The sequence below is a fragment of the Protopterus annectens genome, chromosome 1.part2 (genome assembly GCF_019279795.1).
Source record: "Protopterus annectens isolate FY-2018-M chromosome 1.part2, PAN1.0, whole genome shotgun sequence".
Taxonomy (NCBI): Eukaryota; Metazoa; Chordata; order Ceratodontiformes; family Protopteridae; genus Protopterus; species Protopterus annectens.
Genome location: NC_056727.1, coordinates 517356028 through 517376694, shown reverse-complemented (window position 1 = coordinate 517376694; position 20667 = coordinate 517356028).

Here is a 20667-nt window from a genome sequence, read left to right as displayed (position 1 = left end):
TCCGTTTAACATAAGGGTCTGGCATCTAGTGAAACAGTGACAAGACAAGAGACACAGCTTTGGTTTCTTTCTTAGTATAAATATGCAATAGAAAAAAGAAGGCAACTAAAATACAGTGTAATGAAAATACATAACAATATACAAAATACAAGAAAGCAATATAAGCAAAAACAAACTAACTTTTCCCTCACAGCAGTTAGTAGCAGAGTCTGAGTGAGCTTTTCCAGTAAAGCCTTGAAAGGTTTTATTTTACCCCTTATATACAAGGTTTAGTCCCTAGCTCCTACCTCAGTTCACATGTAATTAACATTAAGTAAACTGTTCTAGTTTCTGTGTGACTCACAAGGCACACAGTTTAGGTCTCTTACCTAGTTTAAATATGCAACAGAAAACAGAATACAATTAAAACTCAGTGTAATGAAAATGCACAATATACAAAAACAGAAGAAAGCAATGAAGCAATACAAAATACAAAAAAAATATATATAAGGATAAACAAAGTAATCTTTCCCCCACAGCAGTCCATGGCATAGTCTGAGTGAACTTTTCCAGAAGTGAAATATGAGTAGTGTTGGAAAGGATGGCCTTGAAGAAATATAGACAGCAAAAGAACATGTTAAAAATGTGCTAAAATTAGAGAATTTAAGCAGAGATACTGATTTGTGTTTTTAATGAAATTCAATTTCTTGAAATGAAGGCAGAGAATTGTACTCATGATTTTTATGTGTAATTTCTTATCATTATTGATTTCATGATACGTTTTAGAACAACTTGTTATCTGTCTGTACACACACACAGACACATATATATATATATATATATATATACATACATATATGAGTGTGTGTGTGTGTGTATATATATATATATATATATATATATATATATATATATATGTCTACTTCACATCACCTAAATCTCATTTGACTGAGGCCAAATCACCCAATTTCCAAAATACTGAAAACTCATTTGATTGAATCTCATTTCACTGAAAGCTTACAATGCTAAATTTCAAAAGACTAAATTTTAAACCATAGACATATACCCTTACCACACTAATGACTACCTCTTTCCAGAATTTAAAAACTACTTACTTACCCTATTAACAGAAACTAGGCAATATAAAACCAAACTAGTTGGGAGGCTATTCCCCCACACACCCACTAACTATATATACTAACTCCAGGATCACACTACAGTGAGGAAAATGGCATATACCTTATACTTGCCTTACAGTACTTTACACGCTGCCACTACTGCTGGGAACACACAGCACATCTGCCATATTACTTTAGATACTTCCCATAAAAATATAAAGAGACATACTCACATTTAGAAACACTACAGCACTACTTTCTACATAACTATTCTGACAGTTAGCACTGTAAGTTACAGAAATTCTTTTTATCACAAACAAGTCACAGGTGAAGGGAAACCCACATGATGTCTATGGCTTACAATTCAGTGAAATGAGATTCAGTGAAATGATTTTTCAGTATTTTAAAAATTAGGTGATTTGGTCTCAGTCAAATGAAATTCAGTCAAATGAGATTTAGGTAATGTGAAGTAGACCCATATATATATATATATATCTATATATATATATATACATATACACACACACACACACACACACACACACACACACACACACACACACACACACACACACACATATATTTATATGCAAAATGAAAACAGAGTCTAATTTGTGTATAAAGAACACATAGCCAAGCCAAATAACAGTATTAATAGTAAAAATTAGTAGAAGAAATACAGGCTGCATGAAGGAGTAGTCTAGTCTGAAATGCAATCATCATCTTCTTTCGGCTGTTCCCGTTAGGGGTCGCCACAGCGGATCATCTGTTTCCATTTCTTCCTGTCCTCTGCATCTTGCTCTGTCACACCAACCACCTGCATGTCCTCTCTCACCACATCCATAAACCTTAGGCCTTCCTCTTTTCCTGTTACCTGGTAGCTTCATCCTTAGCATCTTCTTCCCAATATTCTCAGCATCCCTCCTTAGCACATGTCCAAATCAATGTAATCTTGCCTCTCTGGCTTTGTCTCCAAACCTTCCAACCTGGGTTGACCCTCTAATATACTTATTCCTAATATTGTCCACCCTTGTCACACCCAGTGCAAATCTTAACATCTTTAACTCTGCCACATCCAGCTCTAACTCCTGCCTTTTTGTCAGTGCCACTGTCTCCAACCCATATGACATATCTGGTAACACTACCCTCTTGTAGACCTTCCCCTTCACTCTTACTGGTACTCGTCTGTCACAAACCACTCCTGACACTCATCTCCTTCCACTCCATTCTGTCTGTACTCTCTTCTTCACCTCTCTTCCACACTCACCATTATTCTGAACTATTGATCCCAAGTATTTAAACTCATCCACCTTCGCCACCTCTTCTCCTTGCATCCTCACCATTCCTCTATCCTCCCTCTCATTCACACACATATATTCTGTCTTAGTCTTGCTGACCTTCATTCCTCTTCTCTCTAGAGTATATCTCCATCTCTCCAGGGTCTCCTCCACCTGTTCCCTACTCTCACTACAGATCACAATGTCATCTGCAAACATCATAGTCCATAGGGACTCCTGTCTGATCTCGTCTGACAAATCAAATCTGTGATTTGTGGTACTTCTTCTGGAAAAAAAATGAAAAATCAGTGTACTAGAATATAAGTTGTGATGGAAAGATAATCTCCAGGATTTAATAAACTCCATGTAGGCACTGCGTAGAGATTACACAGAATGCATATTAATGATAGCGCTCTGCTGAGGGAGAGCATAGAAACAGGGTTATTGAATCAGTGTAGGGAGAAGTGTAAAGGCTACCCGTGATTGTAGATGGGCTGTAATGCTTCCTGCTGCTGTTGAAATGCTGTGAATTGGGTCAAATGTGTAATATTTTATTTTAATTCCTCTTTTTTTTCTGTTTTTTGCATGTTTGTGTGGCGCTGGGCAGAGCACAGCAATGCCAAGCTGTGGTCATATATATACGCAGTTGACAGCTGACAGACATGTAAAAGTAGAAAATGGATGTCATTAATTATCATAATTATGTATTTTTGTTATTTGAACTACTATTGCATGTTTTCTGCTTTTTTTTTAAATTGCTGTTTGCTCACCGTGGCCTAGAGTGCTGCAGAGCCATATATAGCCAACAGTTGCTAGACATCTAAAAATAGAAACTAGATGTTATTAATTATTTTTGTCTGGGTCTATTTAAGTGTTTGCACAGCATGCTGCAGTGCTTAGCAATATGAACAGGTAGCCCAGTAGTATATATGAAGGTATACTAGTTTTCATAATATCCAAGTAGATAAATGGGTAGAGATGTAACCTAATGTTTAGCAGGTACTGTGTTTGAGTCCATAGCAGTGATAAGATGTCTATAATTTAATTTATTATATATGTTTAATTTTCAAAACAAATTTGTGAAATATGGCACTGCTGTTCTGAGCTGAGCACTGCTTAAACATGCTAGCAGCTAATTTTGTTTGCATGGAGCAAAGCTAAGTTAAAGCGCCAGTTGTGCGAGTTTTCGTACTGCTTAGCTGTGCTTATCTGGTTTGCATGATGCTAAGCAATGCATTGCTTTTTGAATGTTGCTCAGTGACATGTAAGGGTGGGAAAACAGCCTATATTATCTGCAGTAGGTTGGAATTCGTCAACAGTCTTTGGAGTCTAACCAACTGGTGGTACAGCAGGTGTTGCTAGTGAAGGTGTGCACTTTTGGGCACAGAGATGGGGTGTTCAGGAGTCCAGAGTCTTTGCTGGGCTCCTGGAAAAAAATCATGAACCCAGGCAGCTGCAGGCTAGTTTCCAAAGCTCAGAGTGTAAGGGGGAGGCCTGGGACTGATTGGCCAGGGAACACACCAGTGTTACTAGTATCCTCCGCACAGGTGAGCAATGTTGTCACCATTATGATGACTTGAAGAGGAGAAGGAGGAAAACCTTGGACTCCTCTGTCCAAGAACCTAGAGCTGGGAATGCCCCGCAAATATGTATGTGTTCCTCTGTTTTACCAATATGCAAGCTGAATGTCTGCAAAACTGGCATGCATAATGGTATGCTTCTCTCCAATAGCTGCAGCTGAGAGGGCACGCAATGTCAAGTCCCATGCTGGGCACCTGGCTAGGTCGCTCAATGAGTGTGGCATGTATGGATTTATTATGCTAACTGAAGTGCAATAAGCAAGAAAGAGTGAATCATTACTGCAATAAAGTATACACCATAAAACTGTAGTGCAATAAATGGGCAAGTAGAGCTGCAGTGCAATAAATGAACAATAACAACTGCATTGCAATAAACAATAAACAATACCAATAACAGTAAGCAACATGGTGTACAGAGGGATTGTGTTGTCATAATCACTGCAGCAGAGCTGTATGCATTACTTGTCTATGGTGAGGTTGCTGCAGTCAAATGTAACACTGTAATAGCTGTAGAATGCAGAAGTAATGGCCTGCAAACTGTATTGTTTAACTCATAGTACTGTCCAAGGCTGTCTCCAGGCCAGTATCTGTTCCTCCTACTTTAACTAATAAAGGTATATGGCTGAGGTAGTCCAGACTATAGGCGCATATTGTGTGGATTTCACAGACATTTATCAGCAATACCAATAAAGGGTTAAGCAGCATTGTTGATTCCTACAGAGATCTGTTTTAATAAATGCATTATGGCCGTATTCCATGCATGTGTGTTCTACTGTCACTGCAGTCAGGTATACCACTGAAATAGTTCTTGAATGCAAAACGATCTCAGTCACATAATGCTGTCTTTTTCTCCCACTCCAGAAACAAAATGTATATGGGTGGGGTAGCCCATGTTATGAATAGATAAGATTGTGGTTACATTTCACAGACACTTATCAGCAATACCAATAAAGTGTTAAGCAGCATAGTTGATTCCTAAAGAGATTTGTTTCAATAAATGCAGTATAACTGTATGCCATGCATGTGTGTTTTATTGTCACTGCAGTCAGGTATAGCACTGTAATAGTTCTAGAATGCAAAATGGATTCAGTCACATAATGCTCTCTTTTCTCCCACTGCAGGAACAAATAGTATATGGTATATGGTTGAGGTAGCTCATGTTATGAGCAGATATGATTGTGCTAACATTTTACAGTCAATTATCAGCAATACCAATAAAGTTAAACTTTTTACAGATATCCCCTGCAGTCACAGCTGTTGGGTTCTGTTCCCATGCCTGCCAAGCAAGGCATGATGAATCTCTACTTTATGTACTGTACACAAACATGCCTTTCAAGTGTCACAATTTCACATAATATAATTAAAACTGCCTAATTCATCTGTCATGGGATTACCAGAAAAATGATTACTTGGAATGCAATGTATTAAAAAATCTGCTTACAGAATGAATACCTTGGTAGTAATAGAAGTCCACATTATGTGAATGTGTTCTGTGTCATTGTGTACCTGCATTTGTTATTGCTTGGCCCATACTGACTCATGCTAATAGCTTGAGAGGTATATACGTGCTACATCAGCAATAGGTGAACTGTAGTTAATGTACTCAGAAATGACACTACATGCCTGTAGAGTATTTAGTATCAGTGTTTTCAGGGATATAGTCTGCATCGTCAGTAATGGATTGTTTTTCTCTCTCTCTCTCTCTCCTCACCCCTTATCTTCATTTATTTATTATTGTTATTTATTATTATGATTTAATATTAACATATGTTGTTAAACTATATTTTTGCAAAACGTGATGTAATATTGTTATGTATTATTATAATTTACTACTAACATACTTTGTTAAACTATTTTGTTGCCCTTATGGTTTATTTCTTACTGGCATGCTGTTACCATACTGACTGTGATGTTATTTACTGTTCTGTTACACATACTATAAATTAATATGCATTTGGATGAATTAAAATGATATTCCATTCTGTTAAGACTAACAATGGTTTGGTTATTACTAACCTTAATTTAATTGTCATACCTCATTCACCACAGCATGTCAAGGTAGGCTGGTTCCAGCTGATCTGCCTACCTTGCCTCAACCGACTGTGGCACTGGATCCCAGCATGTCCCACTAATTATCACATTGATGGTGGCCCACTGAACACTGAAGGCATTATAAGAGATCTGGGGACACAGGTTGACGGCAACCTCTCCTTCGACCACCACATTGCCACTGTGGTCAGATAGTCTTTCTATGTGGCACACCTCATTACCAAGGGTTTTGCATCCAGGAAGAAAGAGATACTCTTCCCTCATTAGACCAATCAATGAGTATAATGCCCCATTTGGCATGTACCTCCCTAAACACCTGCAACAGCTGGAAAGGCCACAAAAGTATCTCATGAAGAGGATCCTAGTCCTTAAACACATGCCCTACATGGACAGACTCAAAAGACTTCTGATTTTCTCTGTCTCATATCATCTATTAAGAGACTATCTCTGCTTGACTTACAAAGCCATGCCTGACTCAGCCCTGTTAGAAATGTTACACCTAAAGAAATCCCAATCCCTCCACACCACACACTCCAGGTACCTCAACCTCATTACCACATTCAACAGAACATGCTGGAGGGACAGGTTCCTAACCCATAGACTGCCCATGCTCTGGAATATACTTCACATACATGTCAAGCAGAGCACCTCAATGGCCCTTTTCAAGAGAAATTTTGATGAGTGGATGGGAAATAGAAGGTTCATTCCGGGGATCACTCCAGTGGCTCTACTTGACAGAGGCACCAGGAACTAACAGTGACATGATGCCAGGGCATTTTTATGGGCTAGGCTTGTAAAGGCTCCAAGGCCATTGGCCTAGTACACACCTATGAACCTATGAACCTATATGTGTTTTTAAACTTGTAATACACACTTACAAAATAGACAACTGTCCCATATTTCGGACCCAAGACCATTGCACCTGCAGACCACTGCATTAACCTGCCATGCTACACAACTCTTACTTAAAACAGGTGGTTTAAAGAAAACATAGTAATTGTCAGTTACAGTCATTAAGCATGTTTTAATTGAGCTACATGCTGTGCTACATTGTGCAGACTTGATTAAAATGTAATTAAATTAAAAAGATTAAAAATGGAAGTGTACCTTGGACTCTGATGCAATACTACACCACTAGAAAGTCAAAGACATAATAATGGATGTAAGTGAGGCCTGTGATAGCAGGAAAATGCACCCTTCAGCAGCAACATATAGAAAGATATCTGCTAAGGCATTAACAGCAAAATACATGTTCAACTGGGACCCTGATGCACACATACATCCACACAATGCATTTCAAATGACATGTCTGCTTTTCACTGATGGAGGTCACAGGCTTGCAGGTAGAACACACCACATATAACTATAGCAAAATTATATGTGCATAAATTGTCATGTCATGCATTAATATGCATTCACATAGAATGTCAACGAAATGAGGGCCACTAATATCAGAGTGCACCACACATCCTTCCAAAGTCACTGCACAGATTATCACAGCTGCACAGCTAGCATACACATTGGAAGTCCCTGCTTGTAACAAGGCCTGCCCTCATACACACTGCAAATTACTACCGGACTGTAACACATGGCCTAGCAGTTGCCTAAATGGTGGACATATTCTTATATTTATATACCATCTTACCCAAGGACACACCAAACATGTGGCATAGTACTTTTGTTATTGATACTGTTGCCTAATATACTTACATTAAACACATGCCTTATTTGGAGTGGAAGCCTAATATACTTACCTTAAACACATGCCTTATTTGGAGTGGAAAGTGTAGCCTCACTCTGGCTCTGCCTCTACTACAAGCTGACACAGCTCCCACAGTTACTCCTACAAGATGTTGGCCTCCAAAGTGTTCCAACACTCTTCATATGTCTCTTACCAGCAGAGGCAGCAGCTGCAGTCTGTAGTACACACATCTCTATGGTAAGGTTTCTGCTACAGACCTACCCTCTGCTATGATGTGGTCTCCTCACACCAGTAATGTCCACCACAACATATCAGAAAGGGCCACTAATCTACATGAAGGCCTTATATATTGTACAGTGGTTGCATGTCTTTGGCTGATGATAGTCCAAATCAGCTGTGTTAGTGGCAATTAGCATTTTAGTCCCACAGATTGGGTTAGAGGCAATCACCTGCTGATGAGATGATGAAGCATGTTTAAAAGACAAGCAGCTGTCTATGGGGAACCAGTCTGTATGAGACTTTCCTCACACAGAGCACGCCTTTGTGAAAACTTTACTATCACCACATATGAACAGAGGAGTACTGCACTCCATCAGGTATGTAACTGATTTTGTGTACAACAAGATACAGATTGGTAAATAGACATACAGGGAGTAGGGAATGCAACATCAAACTAAGGTTGCCACCCATCTCGTTGTCAGTGGGAAACTCACGGGTTGAGCTGCCTCATCCCGATGCCCACTGGGCAAAGTAGTGGGACTTGAAAAGTCCAGCTTTTCAATCATACTGAATTGCAGTGGAAAAGCCGCAATTACTTCTGGCTTTTCCATGGCAATTCAGTTACATCACCAACCTGGACCTGCAGGCAAAGCTGCTGCCTGTTAGGTCCGGGTGCATTAATTCGTGCAGCAATTGGCTGCAATTCATGAAAGGAGTGGGGATTGGGACAGGAAGAGCCCTGCAAAGATCGCAATTGTAGGAGCACTTTGTTTTAAGCATTTCTACAGCTGCTAAAACAAGACCGAGATTTTTTTTTCTAACGAGCCATCCATCCATCCATCCATCCATCCATCCATCCATCCATCCATCCATCCAGCCATCCAGTCATCCATCTATCCAGCCAGCCATCCATCCATTCATCCAGCCAGCCATCCAGCCAGCCAGCTATCCATTCATTCATACAGCCAGCCATCCATTCATTCATGCAGCCAGCCATCCATTCATGCAGCCAGCAAGCCATACATGCAGCCATCCATCCATTCATGTAGCCAGCCAGCCAGCAAGCCAGCCATTCATGCAGCCAGCCATCCATCCAGCCAGGCATCCATTCATTCAGCCATCCATCCAGTCATTTATCCATCCAGCTGCTACTCCCACCAACCAGCTAGCCACTCCAGCAGCCAGCCAGCCAATCAACTAGCCACTCCAGCAGCTGGCCAGGTAGCCACTCCAGCAACCCAACAACCAGCCACTACAACAGCCAGCTATCCAGCTAGCTAGCCACTCCAACAGCCATCTGTCATACCCATAACAGCATCGCCTTCACTGCTCCTGTGGTGATGTCATAGTAGAGGATGTGGCCAGTGTCATATTGGCCACACCCCCATGTCCCACTTTGGCCTGCTTAAAAGGTGGCAACCCTACATCAAACCTGTCGTAAGACCTCTGATAATGACATGTCATTGATCTCCTGCTGTCTTACACCTACACAGGATGTACTATACATCAAGGGGGCATTGTCTGTTGTCATTGTGGCACACTGACCTCATTGGACTGTCCATTTATAGTGGTTGTAATAGTGCACTGGTAATTGTGTGGCACTGTTCCTATGATGTACTATCAGATGGTTGCCTGTAGGGAACACACCACAGTAGACCTGAGTGTTGGGTGTATGATCATACAGCAGTATCTGTTACAGCACACATGGGAATACCTGAATATTGATACTGTCTCAGTTGTATCCACACACTTAGTATGTTTGAACACTGTGGAGTATGACATGTGTGAGCAAGCAGTGCATAGTGCCAGCCATTTTGTCCTTGCTGTATCTTGACATAGTGTACTTTCACGCATGTGATCCTGTAATGTGTTGCCCTTTTGTTGGCTTTCTGGAATCATGTATAGTAGATAACATGCACCCTTCTCAGATGTGGAAAATGAAATTTATTGTACTGTCGAGGGGGTTGCAAAACACGGAACAGCAGGCTGCATTGTGGGTAAACCTTGTCCATGGTGTGAATGACATGGGCCATCAGGACAAGACATATGAGCAGGTTCAACACCATGCAATGGACATTATTAATGCTGCATGATGAAGGGCAGCAGATGTAGCCAGGGATCGTGCCATCACCAGTGGAGGGCCTGCAGCAGAACGACAACTCATGGCCACCGAGGAATTCCTGGTGAACCTAATACACACGACAGCTCCCAGGCATCCATCACACCATACATCATGGATGTGGGTGCCACAGTTTCCACAACAGAGGAGCATGCAGGTAGGCTTACTGTGATCAGCATTGTAATACTGTAGCAGTCAGTGTGTCAGGCTGTACATACGTTTACATGGATGTCAGGTCTTAGTTCTTTGGGGGGTTTACCTCAGTTGTACTGTCATACTCAGAATGTGCCCAATACAACAAGCAACACAGTAGGCACTGTAAATTTGAGATATATAGATGTATTTACCTTGTGGTGCTGCAACATGCATTGGTACTGACATTATCTCAACCTCAACTTTTCACAAGTCCATCAGGTATTGGCAAAGGCCATGGTCCTGCTCCTGGTAAGCATGACACTGTCTTGTTAAGGAATATTTATATTCTATTAAAGTTAAGGGCCAAAATAATGCTCTATTTAAACATAATGTTGTGTATAAACAGGGTAGAATGTTTTTATTTTCTGTTCTGGAACAGTCACATAAGGATCTTAGAGAGGGTAATCACTGGAGTTTAGTTGAACAAATAGAAACACTTTGGCAGTGACAGTTAAAGATAAGCCTCCTAGTTTAAATAAGGCATTTACTCAAAAATGCGTTTTAAAAAGCAAAAGGTTTGAAGGACATTAAATTAGGCAGTGAAATGTGTATTTCAATATATTTGTTAAGATGGGTGTACTAGGTTTTATGTGTTATTCTATCAAGTATAGTGCCATATTGCTTAATTAAAAGGTAAACTTTACTGGTCATGTTTTACTTGATTTACTTGAAGTGATTGTTATGAAGGTCTTGAGTTGAATGTGTATTTTGTTCAGAGGAAGTGTGTTTTGGATGAAGCAGAGAGAAAAGAATTTGCCCACTAATCCAGTTTTGGGTTTTTGTTATTATGAGTATTGGTGGACTTTTCATATACAATAGTGCAGATATTCATGGACCGCTTTTTTCTTTATCACAGGTGGTCAGGGGGGTTGGTCTCTGTCCCCTACACAACCTGATGTCAGTGTCTCTGCAGACTCTGGTAATGATGATGGCCACAGTGAGGCACAGGTGGGGGTGTGGGGGCTGAATCCATCTCAGAAGTAGACATCCCTCTTCTGCCTCCACTGTCACCGCATACAGTATGCCAACACATACCTAGTCCTTGGAAGCCATAGATATTGGGCAGTCACAGGGTGAGGAAATGGAACAGGAAAGTGTGGCAACTATGGCTCCAGTGAGTGTAGACAATGGCCATAGCAAGAGAGCTGGTGAGGTCCCACACAGGCAGATTGACAGGGGTGCTTGTAGGAGGCCTGCTGTCCATCCACAACCTGTTGCAGGTGTCACATCACAGGTCATTAGGTGCATGTTTCAGACCATCATGGAGGCACAGGCACATTCTGAATTAATCACCAGACATATACTTAGGGTTATGGATGCAACACAGTGTGACATTCATGGCTGCTTCCACATCATTGGGGACACCCCGGATCGGTTGACTGATGCAGTGGACAGAAGGTGGGCTGAGATAGTATCCATCTCGGACTGCACATTGTCTGTGCTGGAATGTGTGGTTGGAGTTGAACGTCAGACTCTTGGACATAGATCAGCAACCCCATCTGCTAAAACTCCATGTGGCCATGCGCAATCATGCTCCCATAGTGGCAGTACATCCAGCACTACAGAGGGGAGTCTGCTGTCCACACCATGACATGGCAAGGCATGGGCTTATGGTCCTGGTGTTTCCAGGAAGGACACGGTCCCAGCAGACCACAGTCACCATCAGGTACTAGCACCACTTCTGACCATGTTCATGGAGGTGCCAGTACAATTCCTAAGCAGAGCCAGTTCTCATGTTCAGGGCTGGAGACAGTGAACTGTCAACTCTACCATGTACAGTCCAAAGAAGTCCAACATACACACATGCACACATGTAGAGCTTGACTGTGTACACACACATGCTCACACACCACTGTCAAATATAGCAGACCTGCAGCAGCCCCTAGCATTCTCTCAGTTAAAATTCCCAAGTCTGTACTGCAATGGTGCAGAGTATGGGAGAAAAATCAGATTGTAGGGTGTATGCATACTTTACAGTGCTCTGCTGAAGGCGCTGACTGTATGATTGGATACCTGTGATACATTTCACCTGCCTAGTGTAGTATTAACATCATTTAATGACCCTAGTTTAAGTTAAGGAGAGGTCAAAACTAATTAATTTGTCACTGGCTTTTAGATCCAGTCAGCACTGTGGCATGCCATGCAAATACGCTCCCCACTGGTAAACAAAGCTTAGTAGGCAGTATACACCCCCCGGACTTCCATGCTCATCATGGCGGTGCATCACCCAAACACACTGAAACACGCTCATCTTAGCTAAACAAAGCTTAGATGTGAGTGCACATATTCCCCTGCAAGGATATGTTCAGCAGGCTGGGGCACCATACAAACAGTCTGAAAGAAGCTTAGAAGGTATAGGATATACCCTCCCCTGATTCCAGCTACCTCCTCTGTAAACAACAACATGGTTCTCTGCTACATGAAGGGGATATGCGGGCACGATTACCCCTTTGTGCTATTCAGTAACTCCAACTCATTTGCATAGGGATCCATGTTCATAGCCTGTAAACTACACACTTCAAAGCCCTACCACATTAGCAACAGCACCAGTGCACTATTGCAGACCACATGGTCCATGCAGAGTCCTATAATACATTTCTGTCACATAATATTAACTTAGTTTTTTCCGTTTTTTTTATTTTTTTATAAAGCATGTTTGCACACTGTGGCACATTGTGCAAACATGCTCAGAGTATTAAAAATATAAATTTAATTTTACTTATTTCCTTTAATTTGTCAGACACATAGAAGATAATTTCACTCATATCTGTACGTGGTATCCATTTCTGTCCATCTATCTCCATTTTTACAGCACCTTTTTTCTTTCTAAATTCCTGTACACACTTTTTCCATGTACACTACTGACACTGACATGGGGTCTGCAGAGCTGGCTATTTGCTTGCTGGATCACTCTACCTGCCTTATTTGCATGAGATTAACCTGCTTATGAGGTGATTTGCATGCCACATAAGTTTCCGTATTGGCACACTGGTGAGCACCACTCAGCAGTGCTTACTGAATCTAAAAATGTTCGTGGCCATGTTAACAGTGCAGCGTGATGGCTACATGAAAAAAAAAAACATGTAGGCTTTATTAAATTCTCCCCAATAACTTTACAGAAAGCCAATAAATGGAGGCTGGTTGGGAAAATACACATAAACCAAGGAAATAATCAATTGTCTTCAGAATAAGTAAGACTTAGACAAAACGAAACTAACTGGTGATAGAGGAATGAGAATATATGAAGACCATGTGCCAAAGGATGGACCAATATCTAAGAATTTTAAACAGATGGATTCTTATACCACAGTGTTTGGAAAATTAAGGCCAGAAATGTTATAATGCTGGTCATGTGGGGAAGGGAACTTGGAATTAGTGAGATGTATGAGAATTTACCCTTGCAGCCAAGGTAGGGTCATGGTTGCTCACTGAATTACATAATATATTTGGAAATATTTATTTGTTTATTTAACATTTGTTTACCGGGAAAATCCAGCTTGAAACAAAGCCAATTTTCAGTGGAGGCCCAGGGAGAAATGCTCCAGATGCATGTCTTTATAAAGAAGTTGAAATTGTAAATAAGATGAAATGCAGTTGGAAGCTTCAGCTATTTTGTATAAGGGCAAAGATGACAGGTAGAAGAAATAAGAAAGGGAGATTATATTCATCAAGGGAAAGTACATAAAAAGCCTGATATGGAAATGGACAATATGACAGCAATATATTAGGTTATGAAAGAATATAAAATAGACTAGACAAAATTACAGGAAATGGAAAGAAAATGTGGTGATACAGAGAGGGATACCTATCATATGTTGGAGGAGAAAAAGGATATTGTACATATAAAAGAAAAAATAATGTGAGTGAAGAAAACATACTGAAGGGAGACAGCAGGGAAAAAAAGGCATAAAGCCTATATCCATGACAACAAATAGGTAAAATGGTGCATGGAGTTAGGTAGAATAATGCAAACAGAGAGTTATATTCACAAGACTGAGAGTGGTGGGAAAGGTATAGAAATGGTGCACAGATAAAGTTTGAATGGCAAGAAAAGAGAGCTGAACTAAAATGCAGAACAGAGAATGTATGTATATAGAATATATTATTGTAATGTCTGTGACATTGTAGCTTGGCTATATGTCATATTAATATAAAGTCTTGATGACTTGTGTTCAAGTTGCATCTCAGGCACTGGTAGGTCAAGTGTGGGGGGTGGTAAGAGAGTGCAGCTAGAGATATCTTGTCTTGGTAGAGAGGAGTGTTTGGATTCAGTTGGCTGTTTTACCCCATGCTAGTGGCAGTATGCATCTGGTAAAGTTGGAGCTTATTAATTGGGGGATATGGACTTGGTTTACCAATCTGGTGATGTAACCCTCACTACCAGCATGTGGATGAAAACACTTGAGGCCCTGGCAATGATGTAAACTTTCATATCAACCATGAGGGGAAGGATTAAGGCCTAAAATGGTAATATACTCATTGTTCACTTCATGATGTACAAAGGCATAAAACAGCTTCATGTCTGTTTGGAAAATGTCCCTCTCTTTGACCTCAGTCCCAGGGACTTCTGAGTCATGAGAAAAGAATGGTCACAAGCCCAATAGGAGGGCAATGGGCAGATGGTTTGCAGGTAGAGAAAGGGAAAGCACATGGGAAAATAGTTTACAACATTGTATATTTGGTTGTGATAAGAATTAATAAAAATAATTTGAATAAACAAATAGATAATGTCTTATTATGTGGTAACAGAAGTTCAATCACAAGACTAACCATGCTTCTTATCCTCTTAAAATAAATTGTGATGCTTCCTCTATAGCTATAGTATAATCCACATAATGTAAAAGTGAAACAGGTCCTGCACAACTAAAGAGTTTGCAGAAATTATTTCTATGGGTCTTCTGTGAGTTAACTTTTCCCTGTATCACCATCCTGGAATACATTATTATTGTACTTAGGGAGCAATTTACTATTTTGTTAATGAAATAATGGACAATACAGTATTTGCATTAATATTTTCTGTTTTTTAATTTTCATTAATGTTTTGCCCATTTTTACACATAAACATATATATATATATATATATATATATATATAGACAGATAGATAGATAGATAGATACAGTTTACTATCAAAATAGAGAATGAAGGTTCAGTGAACATGGAATGTGTATTACAGTCGGTTGAATCCTATATTGACGACCTTCATGTTTGTGAGTGTCCGGTGCATCGAATGGTACTGTGCATTCGCTGATACATGGTCAATGTTACGACTAGAGATCATGGTACAGTGCTGATTAGAAAATTTATCATTTTTCTCACTGTAGTGCAATCTCAAAGTTAGAATATATAATTTACAGGGGGTGTGGGGGAGCAGCTCCCCATGTGGGGGGATGCAAGGGGGCTTGCCTCCCCTGCAAAAACGCAAAGTTCAGTGTTGTGCAGTATGTTCATACTGCTGAAACTAGAACTTAACTTAGTGTTGTAAAAGGTGGAGAGGAAACAGTATGTCGAATAATGCCAAATTTGAATACTTGCCATGACATACTGGCCTACTTACACTGCCATCATCGGTGTTGTGAGCCAATCATATGAACAGATTCTGTTGTGTAATTTGCTATTTTGATAGTAAACTGATAGATATATATATATTTTTGTTACTTATTTTTACATTGTCTATATGTTTTGTGGGTGTTTAAGGATTTTGTAAAATAGATGTCCTTACAAGATTTGACATCAAGAGGATTTGGGGTATGGGAGAGACATTTTGATGTCTTCCAATTTAGCTTTATTTTTTGCTTAAAATGTGCACTTTATTTATACTGAGATAGCTTGTTTTCTATGTATGTATATTTGTGTGTGTGTGTGGAGGGTTCTGTGTGCTGTAGGACTCCCTCCCCATGTTTTTGTGTTGGTGTTTTCCATGCTTCTGTGTAATATTAGGTTGGTTTTGATTCACAGTAGTTTATTATGTTTTACCATCATGGCAGTTAATCTCTATTTCAATGAATAATCTTTTGTTTTCACTAGTGTCGTCTACTAAGTAACATTTCATTGGTCAATGTTCATTCTCTGGCTGTGGGTTAATGTGTTGTTTGTCTGTTCTCTAAAGTAAAATATTTATCCAGCTATTGTAATTAATTTTTCAGATTGTTCATGATTATACACTTTTATCTATGATGAATTTGTGGATGACATTATCAAGGGAGTCATTTTAGGGATCAAGCTGTCAAATTATTATATGCCAATGTGCAATTCCACTCTCACAATCATTTTCATAAATTGCACTTTGGCTCTGACTTGCACAAATTCAAAGTGTTATTGAGACTTAGATGGTACAATGAAATTCCATCCATTCATTCATCCATATCCCCCTTTTTCCCATTTTCCACATGGGGTCAGAGTGACAAACAGCGACAAGGTTCATACTGCTGGGTGGCTAGTCCTGCCACAGGTGTTCTTCCATAACACTCACACACATCACACTTACAGCTATGTTCAATTTAGAGTGACCAGTCCATTCACGGCATATCTGTTGTGTTCTAGGAAAATGGAGCACCCTGAGAAAACCTGCATACACAAATGAAGAACATGCGGAGTCCACACAGAAGGCACTCTGGCTGGGAGTCAACCCAGAGAACCACTTGCTCTGAGGCAGCAATTCTATCCACTACACCACTGCACCACCCCAATGGTATAGTGAAACTCTGAGCCCAAAATGCTAAACTTTAGTAGAGTGTCGGGTATTTGAAAATAATGTTTATAAAAGTGTTTTGCCCATTTTAACTAAATGTTTATTATACAGGGATATAAGTGTTTAACTACATTGAAGTTTGATATAAAAGTTACAAAGTTAATTTTATGGACTCTTCACTGTATCTGTTACATGCTATTGTGAAGTTTCATTTGTAAATATCATTATGCAGTCATTTTTAAAAATCCTGTTTTGCACCTGAGCTGCACAAATTCAGCATCAATGTTGTGGTGACAGTCTATAAACGGGACACTGAAATCTTTTTTTTTTCTCAAATTTTTTTTATTTTTCAAATACATTTGAATGAATTCCATAGTATTTATACATAACATCTTAAATAACTATGCACACTATTTACATTAGCCTGACACGATAACAGATCTTAATGTATACAGTTACTTTATAAGTATGTCCAATCCATAATCAGAGTGTCTGATCAATTATTGTATATTGTCAATCTACAATAAGACTTTCCCCAAGGGTTGTTGATAAATGGCTTTGGATAAATTCTTATTTCTTTAATTTTAATTTCCAATAATGCTGTGGTCTTCAGTAGGCTGTAGAAGTCTTCCAAAGTTGGTATTGTGTTTGTATTCCATCTTCTTGTTATACACTTCCTTGAAATTGCAAGTATAGTCCATACTAGATACATGTCTGACCTATTCAAATGAGGACCTCCGTTCACATTTAATAATACAAGAGCTTTAGTTAAATAAATGATTAATTAAATAAAGCTCGTAGAAAGTTATTAATACCATTCCAAAATGGCTTAATTTTAATGCAATCAAAGAAAACGTGTTTCCAATCTGCATTGTGTACTTGCTCACATCAACATATTCCTTTTATGGAAGAACTAATTTTATTGGTTCTGTCTGGGGTTAAGAATGCTCTGTGCAAGCATTTCCAATTAAAAACTTTCCAGTATTGTGTAAAGGATGTATATTTTATTGATAATAAGATATTTGTTTTAATATCTAAATTTAACTGCATTGAGTGTTCTTTTGTTACATATTTCCAATATGATGTTTTGTATGTTGTTTTATAGTTTATCAATATTTTGCAAAAATTTGAAATACTGTTTCCCATGTCTAAATCATTATACATGATTTCATATATATATTTTGTAAATTTAGGTATTTCTTTAAATGAAGAATTGTTAATTATTCTACTTAAATATTGTGAATATGACAGAATACTCTGTAAAGGTAGCCAGTCCTGTTGTGGAATTTTGTATGTTGTTTTCATTACTTGCATATCTAAAACTTTTAGTTCTTTGATTCATTGGAGACAACAAACAAATCCTTTCTGTTCCCATGAATTAATAATTTCTCTATATATTTTATGTAGAAAGTTCTTTGTGATTATAAACGGTGTTAAGAGATCAAACCCGATTTTTAAATCTATATTTGCATTAATAATTTTCCTAAATGAGTCAATGTAATAATTAATCATATGAGTTTTAGTGGGTTTAGTTATGTTATATTTCATGCTAATACATATTCCCCGGGATTCATGAAGCTCGGCGCAAGGCCTGCGTAAGGTCTGCGCCGGCGGTGCAGTGAATAGCATGCGCAGTAGCACCATATGCATATTAATGAGAGTGCACCGCAACCACAGACACGTGCGTAGTGTACGTGAGCGAGCCCAGGTAGGATGCGTCTGGAGGCGTGTCTAAGCCGGTAGGAGGTGAGCAACCTAATGTGCTGACAGCCACGGTCCGCCCATAATAGTAATGGCAGCAGCCAGGTCCCGTGCAGAATGAAACGCATGTAGAGTATGCAACATAGTACCCGTCCCAAATAAACGGAGAAGCAAATACAAGACACGAAGGCTTAAGTGTACCCGTCCAAGGAGCAAAGGATACGCATAAGACCGCGTTTGTCCCGCAATGCACCGTCAGTGGTTACACTCAGAGAAGGTGTACAGCAGCATGTCAGCGCGCCGCACCGACACAGGAGCAGCGACTAAGGTCACCACCTGTCCCACTCTGGGTGGGGCAGTCTCACTATGGGCAGTTGTGTCCCGAAAAAACGTATTAAAAATGGCAAATGTGCTAAGATTGTAGGACATAATGATATCCCGTATTTAATGTAATGGTAGCATGAATTGGTTATTTCTGTAACTGAAATACCTAAATGTCACAAGAAACAGAATAAGCAAGCAAACTGCCACAACAATAAGCTGTTATTTAGGCAAACAAGTGAAGTTCTATGCTATATAGTGACCGTGTGTATGTGTCGGCCTGTAAAGTCAGATGTGAGTCCCGGAAATATCCCAGCTTGGAAACTGGAAAAGGTGGCAACCCCAGTAGCGACATGGGCATGGTCAGCAGGGTTACCAGCTGTCCCAATGTGCCATGGACAGTCCCTGATTGGACAGTTGTGTCTCTGCAACAATCGGAAAAATGGAAAATGACCTCAGATCCCCTGCCAAAAATATTCCCGCAATATACATGTAATAGTAGTATAAAACATATACATTTGTATATGAAACACATACATGGCATAAGAAAATGAATAAGGAACCCAAATGCTTACAGAATAAGCTTATAGTATGGCAAACAAGTGAAGTTCTGTCAACTGCACTTGCCGTGGGTATGTGTAGTCCTGCAAATTCCGAAGTTTCCACATAACATGCCCCACTATGGGCATTGGATAAGGTGCCAACCATAATGGTCACAAGCAGTAGTGAGAGTACATAGCCGGGTAGCTGTGTCGACATAACAACAGTAAGGAATCAAGATACCTTAAACACAGGCAAACATGTGCATAGCAACATATCCCACACCCAGCAACGTCTCTGTCGCATACACTGGATGGCGTATGTTGAAGTGTAATATCCAGAAGCAGAACCCATGCATTCAGATGTAATACACAATAGCCTCATTGTACATGTCAGTCCCACCCATGTACACCTGTGCACCCTAACCTGCTAGCATCCGTGTGCAGCTATACACCCACACACAATGTGCATACCTGAAATGTGGTAAGATGTTTGTGTTAGGCAATGCCACGTGGGCAAATACGTACCCCACATGTCACCAACCCACCTCAGGTACAGATATGTAAATGGCTGCATGTGAATGTGTCTGCAAAATGTGTACATCCCACATGTGGTATGTACCCGTCGAAACCATATAGGCTTGCATACAACACGGTGCACATAACTGTACACATGTGGACAAGTCGGGTTGTTGAACCACCGCATCGATGATTAGCTATGCAGTGAAGTCGATCACATATAGCGGAACACGTGCCTACCAAACAGGACGTCCTAACAGGGTGCTACAGGCAAAGAAGGGGAAGGTGGGACATCACATGTGGAGAGTAGCGTTGCCGGACGGCCAAATACACACGGTCAAGGTTAAGGACGGAACAACATGCATATGGCCGGATGGATGTTGTTCGAAAAATATATATAGAAACACATATGAAGTGCCAGTTTAGACTCGAAATACTATATAATGCATTGAATTGTACCGTACAATATAGCAGTAGAACTAAGCCTGCATGTAATTGGTGAAGCTAAGCTGTAGTGTGATGGAATTCTGATCCTGGCAGTAACCAGTACAGCAGGCTTATGTCTGTCAGCATTAATTATCTGCTGGGTTACAGAACAATAAATGTATGTACATGCATAACATCATCCCTTCCCCTGAGGAGGATGGCCTTGTGAGCTC